Source organism: Sciurus vulgaris (assembly GCF_902686455.1).
Source record: "Sciurus vulgaris genome assembly, chromosome: 11".
NCBI lineage: Eukaryota > Metazoa > Chordata > Mammalia > Rodentia > Sciuridae > Sciurus > Sciurus vulgaris.
Genome location: NC_136472.1, coordinates 91,638,947 through 91,650,485, shown reverse-complemented (window position 1 = coordinate 91,650,485; position 11,539 = coordinate 91,638,947). Strand labels below are relative to the sequence as shown.

The following is an 11,539-nucleotide window of genomic DNA, read 5'->3' as shown; positions in this document are numbered from 1 at the left end:
CCAACATAACGAGTCCAGAAAAAGCCACCCGATTTAAAAACCTTGGCTACAGGACTTGGAAGACATGATACTCAGGTATCTTACCTTTTCTACCAGTACCAAAGGTAAAGCAAGATCATTTAGCTTAGTTGCTCATGGAACTTTTCCAACCCAAATGGACAGTTTGGAACACCAGGCATGCCTCAGAAGTCAATGGTCTGCTCTGACCTCAGGTAATGTTTTATTTGGCCAGCAAAGCTGTTATGTTTTTTAATTAACTGCCAACATTGAAAACCTGAAGAATTTTCATAAAATTCCAGGTTTCCAGCTTCTCTTTAAAATGTAGGAATGACATGACCTTGCCTCCCACCCGTGCCCCGGAGAGTCCTTAGCTTTACAATGAGGCATGGACCATTGTCTAGGCAGCAGCATTCACTCAGATAACTTCCCCGAGCCTACTGGGAATGTGGACTTTCCACCAGGGGTCAAGGGTTTGACATGAAAGTTCAGGGAAAGATCTCTGATCAGGTTTTCTACGACCAAACGACTTCTGGGTACTGTGAATGATGGGCAGGAGAAGCAGCAAGGAGGACATCATTTCCAAGGAAATACAAATTTCCTTCGAAGAAAAGACAAGTCCCTTCAGCACAGTGACTTGAGTGAGAGAGACAAAGCCAAACAACACAGCCTGGGTGCTGCAACAAAGAAACAGAAATGTGGGACAAAAAGCCTTGTCATGTGTCCTGTTGGCTGGAAAGAAGACTGGGGAATGGTGGGGGTGGGTTGTGAAGAATGTGTCTTTCCTGTGTTCCTTCATACTTCCACTTTTCTTCCTCCCCGCAAAAAAGCAAAACAAACCAGAACTCTCACTGGCAGTTGCTGAAGTAAAGAAACTCCCAGGCACCCTGCAGCCTAACTCCTTCTGAGCCAAATGCTCCATGGGTGACTCTCAGCCTTGACTGCACATTAGTGTCACCCAGGGACCTTTTAAGCTTTTGTGCTCCAGCCAATTAAAATGGAATTTCTGGGGTGGGGCAGGGTTGAGGAACTCAGGCATTGTATCCAAGGCAAAGCTGAGAACCAGTGCTAGAAGTAGATCTAGCACTTGCTAGAGCCTTGCTTCTCAAATTTAAACTTGCTCATGACTCACGTGGGGATCTAGTTAAAAATGCAGATTCTGAGTTTTTGCAATGCAACAAGTTTGAAGTTGATGCCAGGCTGGGATTCCAGCCCATGCTTTGAATGATCTACAGCCCTTTGCTTTGTCAATCTCTTTTCAAGTTCTTTAGTAGGGAAGACAGCAGATCCATTACCTCCAAGTCTGAAAATAAGAATGATAGTAATAATAACATTAATACTAAAACAACAACAACAATAATAATAATAATATGCCATCATTAGCTAGACTTTATTGTATGTCTTTTTCCTACCACTGTATTGAAGTATACTTTAAAAAAAAAAAACATAAAATAACAAAATAACAGCTTGTCCTTGTTATTAAAAAAAAAAAAACCTAAATAAACCTTCTAGTTTCACTTGCTCTTTGTTGACTTAAAAATAACTAATTGTGGAGGTCACACAGCTTGGCAATGCATTATTAGTCTCCCACTATCTTTGCTGTAGATAACACCTCTGCCATGTGGGTTATGATGATAATGGTTGCCTAGGTTACTCTTCAGGGGCCTGAAGTTCCCTTTTGCTGAAAAAACTGACTCTTCTCTGAGCCTACAGATGTCTGAAGGATGACTGGAATGGGATGAAAACACTTGACCTCTCTGTTCTCCTTTTGTGTCTGTCCCCTTTGTTGCCTTAATTGTGGGTCAGATTCTACTTGGCTCTGTATGTAGACATGTTGATCATTTGAAAAATGTTTTGTCCAAAACTATAACATAGATTTAACTTGACCTACACTTACCTAGTCTCTCTCTCTCTACCCTTCAGGGCTAAGAACACCTACCAGCTGCCATGTCTGGAACACCAAGCCATGAAAGGAGTTTTTGGAAGATCTCGGCCTATCCCAAAACAGACATAAATATTTATCTTCTTTATTAGCCTGCCTCTCCTCCTTATTGTTTGTTTTAACTTGGCTCTGGAATGTCCCTCAAAGGCTCATGTGTTGAAGGCTTGATCCTCAATGCTGCTATGTTCAGAAGTGGGGCTTTGGGGAAGTGATTGCATCATGAGGGCCCTGACATCATCAGTGGATTAATCCATTGATTGGTCATAAATGAATTGACTACAGGGAGAAGGTGGGAACTGTAGGAGGTTAAGGCCTGGTTGAAAGAAACATGTCATTGGAGGTGTGCCCAGGAAGGGTACATCTTGTGCCCAATCCCCTCTTCTCTCTCTTTGCTTCCCAGCTGCTATGAGGTGAGCATCTCTGCTTCACCACACCTCCCTGTCATGATGATCTGTGTCACCACAAGCCTATAGTGATGGGGCCAATTACTGACCATGAACTGAAACCTCTGAAAATGAGCCAAAATAAACCTCCTCTTTCCCATTAAGTCCCAATTTTCACTTCTGTGAAATTGATATGGGTACATTAAAATCATAATTTAAACCCGGAAATCTAAAATTGGAACTCATAATTTAAAACCTATATTATTGTATTAGTATTATGATATTATATTTATATTGTTACATAATTATACATTAGACAATTATATACTATACTAAAATTTTTATAAGTGTTACACATCTGGGACAATGGGACAAAATCGGTCAAGTTGATTTTCTCAGCTATTTAGCCACAATGATGAAAAACTGACTGAACTCCCTTACATTTGTAACGTATTCCTTTCCTAGATCTATAACCTGTCAACCTTCTGGAATTGGAAAACTGATTTGTGAACAGCTTTTCCCACTTCTCCATTCTTTGGTCATAAATAAAACCTTCCTTTCTCCCCAATACTTTTGTCTTGAACAGTGGGTTTTTCAGGGGATGAGCTTCTGAACTCATGTTCGGAGTGTTAAGAATGTGTGGAAACATTCTTACCTTGAGTTGGTTATTGCTCAAAGTGTTCTACTTATGTTAGCTTATTTAGTCTTCACAATCACCCTTGTTGTGGGCACTGCTATTTTCATTCATTTCCATTTTTGGAAAGAGGAAGCTGAAACACACAGAGATGAAGCAGCTTGCCAAGGCCACACATTTCTAAGCACAGAACTGGGGTTTAAACATAGGATACATCCTGGTAACCACTCTGCTACAGTCTCCCGGGGGAGCTAGAGCCTCAGAGTCGTGAGTCACTGCCTGAATAATGATAGAGTTGGGGCTCAGAATTTCTATTGGCCTTACAGTATAGATGGAGCTCTTGGGAGAGAAAAGGAGGGAAGTACCAGAAGTGCTAGCCAGGTTCATTGCAGACACTCATAATGTAGCGACTCGTTTCTTGATTCCTTTACCCTCTTTTTTTTTTTTTTTTTAACTTTCTCCATGAGTATCCAGTATGAACTTTAGACAAACAGTTGAGAGGATGCCTTGTCAGCTCAGGCAGGCCACAATAACAAATTACCATACACTGAATGGCTTAAGCAGCATTCATTTCCCACAGTTCTGGAGGCTGGGAAGTTGGGATCAAGGGGTCAGCATGGTTGAGGTCTTGATGAAGGTGACTTACAGACAGTCATTCTCTTCCTATAGCCTCAAATGCAGAGAGAGAATTTACTCTCATGTCTCCTCTTCTTCTTCTTCTTCTTCTTCTTCTTCTTCTTCTTCTTTTTTTTTAAGGTTTTAATGCCCTCATGACCTACCAACCTCCCCAAAACCCCTCCTGCAAACGTCATGATGCTGGGGATTAGGGCTTCAACATAAGAATTAAGGTTTGGTCCATGGAAAAGAGATTAATAGTGGCAAGAGAGAATGAAACATAAGGAATGGGATTTAAATGGCCCCACTTTCTAAAGGAGCCAAGGAATGCCCATAGCACAGATGGAAGAGGGAGGATTTGATAGTAAGTAGTATCCATTTCCTAGAGTAAAGAAGTCAATGTATTCAGTCAAAGCCAGCCCCCAGGTCCCTGGAGGCTTACCCCAGGTCCCTGGAGGCTTATCCCAGGTCCCTGGAGGCTTATCCCATGCCTGGCATTGCTCCCAAGAAAAGTGGCCTTGGTCCATTTTCAGTCATGATTGGGAAGAAGTGATTGAGAGGGCTACCAAGAGCCCAGAAACAGACTGACACAGCTCCAAGGGCCTGTGTATGTGTCCTTGGCCCTGAAGTTGAGGCTGACAGCTCCTGACAGAAGACACATTTCTGGTGAAACTGTCTAAATGCTTGTCTGTGACTCCATTCAAGGAGACTCTGAGCTCCATATTATGTTCACCCTTAGCCTCCAGAGCACTGCTGCATGGGAAGAGGGCTTAACAGTAATTGTTGAGTGAATAAATGAAAGGATGGTGTTGGAATATGAGAAATGGTTTATTCTCTGGCTCTTCGATTTATTTTAACCTCTGCTTAGAACTGTACATCTTATTTCAAAAGATAGTTAATGTTAAAGCAATAATTTATTTGTCATAGGTTTTTCTTACAAAGTGGGCCTTTTTTCTCTTTGTGTTGATGGTTTCAAGTCATTTATTCAATCAATAATATTCATTAAGTCCTTGCTGTACAGAACAAAAATAAGAAAAACAGTAACAGGTTGTATTAATCAGATTTAATAAATGAGGTCAACTGTAGATAAAATAAAGTGCTAGGATGCCAGATGGCCGTGTGCAAATCTGGTTAATAAGTGTCATCCCCAAGAAAAGCAAGGGAAAGTTGCTTGGTTCCTAAGGAGCTTCTCAGATGGGAGAGACTTACTCAGCCAATACTTGACAATCACCAGGAATGCTTCCTAAGATGATTGCCAATTCCTAATTCTAGTACTTTCCCAAATTTTATCCTTATCTGGAACCTCAGTTTCCCTGTGCACAGTCCTACCCTCAAATCCACACCCCATTCTACTCTCATATCTGATCTCTCATCTGGTAGCTGTTTTTCCAGGCAATTCTTTGTTTTAACATTCCCTTTTATATTTTATGATTTAGTTTTTACATTTAGTCTGTGATCCACTTTTTAAATAATGAATCAGCTTTACTGTGATGTACTTCATACACCATAAATATTCCCCTTTTAAAGTATGCAATTCAATTGCTTTAATATGTTCATGAAGTATATGATCTAATTTTAGAACATTTTTTATCATCCTAAAAGTAAATCCCTGGGGCTGGGGATGTAGCTCAGTGGTAGATCCCTTGTTCAACTTGCCCAAGGCCCTTTTTCCAGACAAGTCTTGCCACCAACTCCCTAGGATCTAAGTGTATCCTTCCTTCCTTCACACTAGCTTCATAGCCCTCTATGGTCTTCAGATATGAGCCTCAGTGAATTTCCCATGTATTGACTACATGTCCTTGATTTTGGGTTGCTCATAGATTGCTTATGTGTTTGCTAACACAGTGAAATCCTCTGCATCTAGTGGAGTGCAGTCTAATACAATGCCAGTATGTACTACCTACTGTGAGTCAGACAGGCACTATAATGCTGATTCAGTAGAAAAGAAAAAACAGTTCCCAGCCAGGTAAAATGGCAGAGGCCTGTAATCCCAGCAACTCATGAGGGTGAGGTAGGAATATTGCAAGTTTGAGGCCAGCCTCAGCAACTTAGCAAGACCCTATCTCAAAATAAAAAAATTTAAAAGGGCTGGGAATATAGATCATCTCTGGGTCAATCCCCAGTAACCCCCCCCCCCCCCAAAAAAAAAAGTCATGCTATAGTAGGACTTATAACTGGTTGGAAAGACACAGTCATTTCCAGGGTTAGCTGTCTATTATAAGTGCTTTCAAAGAGTCTGTGGCCCACCCAAATTCTTCCACCCCCTGTTTACCTAAAACACCAACTACTCCAATCAGTGGTGTTCTGGAGAAGTTTGCAATGAGCAAGATGTTTGCGCCTACTCTGGCCCTATCCAGACCTCTGCCTTGACTTCCAATCCATCGCCACTCACGCCAGCCCCTTTGCTAATCTGCAAGCACATGCTCCTATTTCAAAGCATTTGTACCTGTCTTTTTGCCCATAAACATGCCCCACTTCCATGTCCACATGGTTCACTTGATGACCACATCCCAAAAGACGTCACCCCTGACCATCCAACCAAACATAGCAGCCCCTGTCACTCTCTAACCCTTTACTGTGCTTTATTTTTCCTCTTGACATTTTTGATTACTTGGCATATTATTATGTCAATCTTTATGATGAGACTACAGGCTCAAGAGAGTTTAAACTGTTGTCTTCTAAGAACGGAGCTTGGTATACAACAGGTTCTCATTCATTGAATGAATGAATGGACCTGAAATACTTAGACACAATGTCATTATTTATTTATTTTTTTTTTTTTAAAGGCTGTGAAGAATGGGATAGGAGAGAAGTCATTTATGAGTGCAGGAAAAGACATTCTCTGAGGTCCACAGGCTTGATACAGTCCTTTCTGGGATGGAAGATCCTGATCTTTTAGGATATAAGGATACTGGATGCCAGTATACTAGAGATGAGGTAAGGAAATACAGAAACCCAGCAGCACAAATTTTTTTTGGGGGGGTGGTATCTTGAGTAATGGTCCTCTTCTCCTAATGCCCCTCCTGTGTCCTGCCAGAAATTGCTTATTTTCATAATGTCCAATTCTTGCTGAGTGTTTTCGTCAGACTTTTTGTTGCCAAACCAAAAGAACTGAAAACAACAATTAGAGGAAGAGAAGTTTATTTTAGGGCTTGTGGTTTCAAAGGTCTCAGTCCATAGACAACTGGTTTCATTCCTCAGAGCTTGAAGTGAGGCAGAACATCATGGCAGAAGAGTATGGTACAGTGAAGTAGCTGGGAACATGGCACCAGAAAGCAGAGAAAGAGCTCTGCTCAACAAGGACAAACTATATACCCAGAAGGCACAGGGACCCACCTCCTCTAGCCACACCCTACCTGCCTGCGCTTACCACCAAGTTAATCCCCATGAAAGGATTAGTGCACTGACTAGGTTAAAACATTCATAACCCAACCATTTCACCTCTAAACTCTCTTGCATTGTCTCATACATGAGCTTTTGGGGTACACCTCACATCTAAACCACAACACTGAAAATTAGTGAAAAGTTGCTCAAGGTATCATCCTGTTGGTCACTGCAGGCTGCCGAGACAGTTCACTGTGGCAATGAAGAGCAACCGTAGAGCATTGGATATTTCATTCTGAGAAGCTGGTGAGCAGAGTGAGGGGACCACCAGAGGGAGGGGTTGTTCCTTACCAGGGTTCTGTTCAACTCAGATCTATTTCCTTTCTGCTTGTCTCTGTAGTCAATTCCTAGCAACTGTTTGCATGTTTCTATTTAAAGCAATGATAGGTAACACAAACATCAAAAGAAAAAACTTTGAATACATGGCTATGACCCACTAAAATTGTGATGGGCTGACAGATCTGGCTCCATGAGAATGTTATAGGCCAGACTATAAGGCAAATGACTAAACAGACTCCATTTTGCTCTGTAATTTCCATGTTATGTAGGAAATAAGCTTCACCCATGGGAACACCCTGCCTCTGTACCCATCATCAGTTACTTAGCGTGACATGTTTAGCAATACAATTCTGTAGTCAATGACAATTCTTTTTTTTTTTTTTTCAGTAAAAAAGCAATGTTTATTAAACATATATTCTCTGTTATCTTTAGCCAATGTTTTTCTGCCAAGCGGTCTCTCCCTCAGTCAGTAGGAAACTAGGAAACGAACTATCCATCAGTGAGAGACAGCAGTGTACTATGTGCATGTGATTCCACCACCTGCACCTGACGTGGAGGATTGGACCAGAAGGACTTTGCCTTAAGGGCAGACAATCCACTGGATTTACAAAAACCAATTCAATGTGACACAGCTCATGAGGAATTAAGATTAAGAGATACCTTTCCTGAGAATATAGAACTGAGTCAGCAGCAGGGCCAGCACCATCTTATAGAAAGTCTCAAAACAACCATGATGATCCATGGTTGTTTTAGTTTGGAAATGAGGTGTCCCTTAAAAGCTCATGTGTAAGACAATGCAAGAAGCCACACCCTACTCACCTTCAGTTACCACTCAGTTAATCCCTATCAGGGGATTAATTCATTGATTGGATTAAAACTCTCAACATGACAATTCTTACGAGAAGAAAAATTGTTCTCTTTTGATTCCTATTGCTCCTAAACAATGTACCAGGTGAACAGTGATTGTGTGGACGTTAGTAACCATTCTTCAGTTTGTACCTAGGTAAAGGTCGTTTTGACCCACTTCCCCCTCTGTTGATGATCTCATGATGTTAATGTGTAATTTCGAATCATAGCAACAGACACTTTTGATTGATGTGATTTTTGGTATAAGAACCCCTACAACCCTATGGTCGGGGCTGTTCTCCCAGCAACCATTTTTTGGGGGCATTGTGTGAGACAGTCAGTTGGCCGGCTTAATAAAGACTCTCAAATTTGGACTTCTCAGTGGTGATCGGTCTGTTCTTAAGTTATACCCCATAACAAAATAAATATCATAGTGAAGTCATTTCTAAATATATGGAAATGACTGTTTAAATATTTTAAAAAATAAGTTAGCATAGGTTGATTTTTATGAATTATACAATGTGGGCAGGTAGTCACACAAAATCTATAACTGAAAATTTTTAATAAATCTTGGAGAACTCTTAAGGCCTGAACACCAACCTCTAAAAGTATGCATTTAAGTAGAGTTTCTAATGTACCTCTTTTTAATTTGGGCTTATAAATAACACTGATAATAACCGACAGTTATTTAGCACAAATACTGTTCACACTGGTCTGAACCTATGTGTCAACTCCAGCACAGGTGTGATGTGGCTAAGAGCTTCTTTTGACTAAATAAGGAAATGGAGAGCCAGAGGAAAGAGCTGATTTATTGAAAGATTATTCAAAAGCCAGTGTAGAAGTTCTGAAGAAAGGTTGAGTCTTTTGGCTCCTATTTATGAAATCTTGACCTTGCCCTGGTAGCACTGCAACAAGGCCAAACATGACAAGGAGTGGAATTTGCAAATAAGCATGTGTGACCTTTTGTACAAATATGTGGGTGAATCAAGAGAAAAAAGAACAGTAAGTGATGGATGGAAAATAATTTGTTTTTTTCCTATAAAACTAAATATACTCTTACCATATAATCCAGCTCTTGAGTTTCTTGGTATTTAACCAAATAAATTGAAACCATTTATCCACCCAAAAACCTACATATGTTTATAGCATTTTTATTTGTAATTGCCAAAACTTGAAAGCAACAAAAATATCTTTCAATATGTGAATTTTGTTTAAACTGTGGTATGTCCAATTCAATGGAATATTATTCAGTAATAAAAAGAAATAAGCTATCAAGCTATAAGACATAGAGGAGACTTGGTTGCATATTATTAAGCGAAAGAAGCTAATCTGAAGCCAGGCATGGTGGCACATGCCTGAAATCCTAGTGATTAGGGAGACTGAGGCAGGGGAACTGCAAGTTCAAAGCTAGCCTCAGCATCTTAGCAAGGCTCTAAACAATTTGGCAAGACCCTGTCTCAAAATAAAAAGAACTGGGGATGTAACTCAGTGATAAAGTGCCCTGGGTTCAGTCCACAGTACCAATGAAAGAAGGAGGAGGTGAAGGAGGAGGAAAGAGAAGAAGAGGAATGCCCCTCACTATGGTTATTTAATTTTCAGTTTCTTAATCTCAGATGTTATAAAAGGTCCATGTAACTCTGGTTATCACAGTTTTCTCCACTCTTTGATTACCACTGACAGAACTGATTGTCCTCCTAGATCAACAAAAAGTCTCAGGTCCCCAAAGATGTTAATCAACTATTCTGAAGTCCATCTTATAGCAGAAGCCTGAGCAGGAGGCAGACAGAGCTTCCTCCACACAACCCCTATGATGCGCACCTCTGCAGACATCTAGTCTCACTCCATCCCTCTGTCTGTGCTGTGAAGCAAAAACGTCCCTCTCTGAATATTCTCTCCAGCATTCACTGAGGAACAGCATAGGGCCTTTGTTGTAGCTAAGTTACCAGGACCCTCATACCCAGACCCAGACAGGTTTCCCCAAGCCTCATTTCTTCTGTAGTCTACCCTAGGAACTCAGACTTTCTCCTCCCAGTACCTGCACTCATCCTGTTCTGCTATCTCCATCCTGGTTGGAGAAGACATAAGCACCCCCCCACACACAGACTTCCTTGTTAACAGGACATTGATTTATTTTATTGTTATATCATTCTCATAGGACCAGGAAAAACAATGCAGTAAATATTTTTGGTGACTTGAGAGTACACATGTAACTCAGTGAAGTTCTTTTAAATCTAGTGGGATGGGCTGCATTGGGTATCTCCTTCAAAGTAAAGGATGTGTTGATGAGTCCTGAGACTTCAAATACTAAGAAAGAGACACAAAGCTTTATGTATATCTTAGGAATTTGGAGACAACATATACAATATACCAGAAAAGTCTGTTTTACATTGGATTCAGAACGATAAAAACTTTCCACCAGGTCATGATTATAACAAAAGCAGCTTTGTCACATGTTCCTTAAAATTCCGGTGAGTCAGTTGTGTTCAAAGCATCTGTGGGTGCTCTGTGGAAGTGATCCTTGACTGAACACTGGCATTATCTGAGACCCTTGTGCCTTGGAAATTAAAAAGTACATATTGCTGACGCCTCAGTTCCCTTTCTAGAGATTCTATTACTTGATTTAAAACCATCAACTTATGAATACCAGTGGTTGCCACATTTGTGTGTACATTAGAATCACCTGGAGAGCTTGTAAAAATTGAGTGCTGAGTCCTACCCCAGCTTCTCATTCAGTAGATCTGGAAGGTGAGACCCCCAGATTTGCTTTTCTAACAAGTTCCCAGATGATACTGCATCTCTGGGAAAGAGAGCCACACTTCAAGAACCACTGATGGAGGCTGTCAAATTTCCATAGGAGAATCACAATGGAGTCTTCTACATCCTTGCTACTCAAAGAATGATCTACGATCAGCAGCACTGACCATACCGGGGTTGGGGGGGGGGGGGATTGTTGAACATTTAGAACCTCAGGTCTGATCCCTGATCTCTTCCCAAATAAAAGGAAAACATGAGGAAAAAAGTTTCCAGAATTTGGCAGGAAATACATGGAATGAGCTTACATTATCTTATCATGCTGAAAATAAGAATATGCTAAATACAAACAAAAACATTGATTGGGGTCTGTTAAAGGGGCACATGAAACTGTTCCTAATGGCCAACTCTCAAAGACATTGAATAAAAAAATAAAATAAAAGTAATATTGTATTAAAATCCAAAGTAGAAAACAAATGAGTTCACACTTACTTAAATAAATGGTTGAATAAATTTAAAAATTTGAGAGAAAATATAAAGTTTTCCTGTAGAATTCTAATAAATTACATAAAAGTTGGCCCACTTTTAAAAACATCATATAATTTTACATACAAAGAATTTTAGTTATATATTTTAATGTACTTTGTATGTGCCTTTTTCAACACTGATATTGCTCCATGTAGTTGTACTTTATTCCATTTTCTTTCT

The 11,539-nt window shown here is 40.2% G+C and overlaps 1 long non-coding RNA gene across 1 annotated transcript; it reads left to right on the top strand.

The window, feature by feature from the left end:
* Nucleotides 1–2,033, top strand: LOC306639356. Its single transcript, XR_013757631.1, has 2 exons — nt 1–75; nt 1,921–2,033. It is a non-coding gene; the product is annotated as an uncharacterized lncRNA (long non-coding RNA).
* Nucleotides 2,034–11,539: the final 9,506 nt, after the last annotated feature.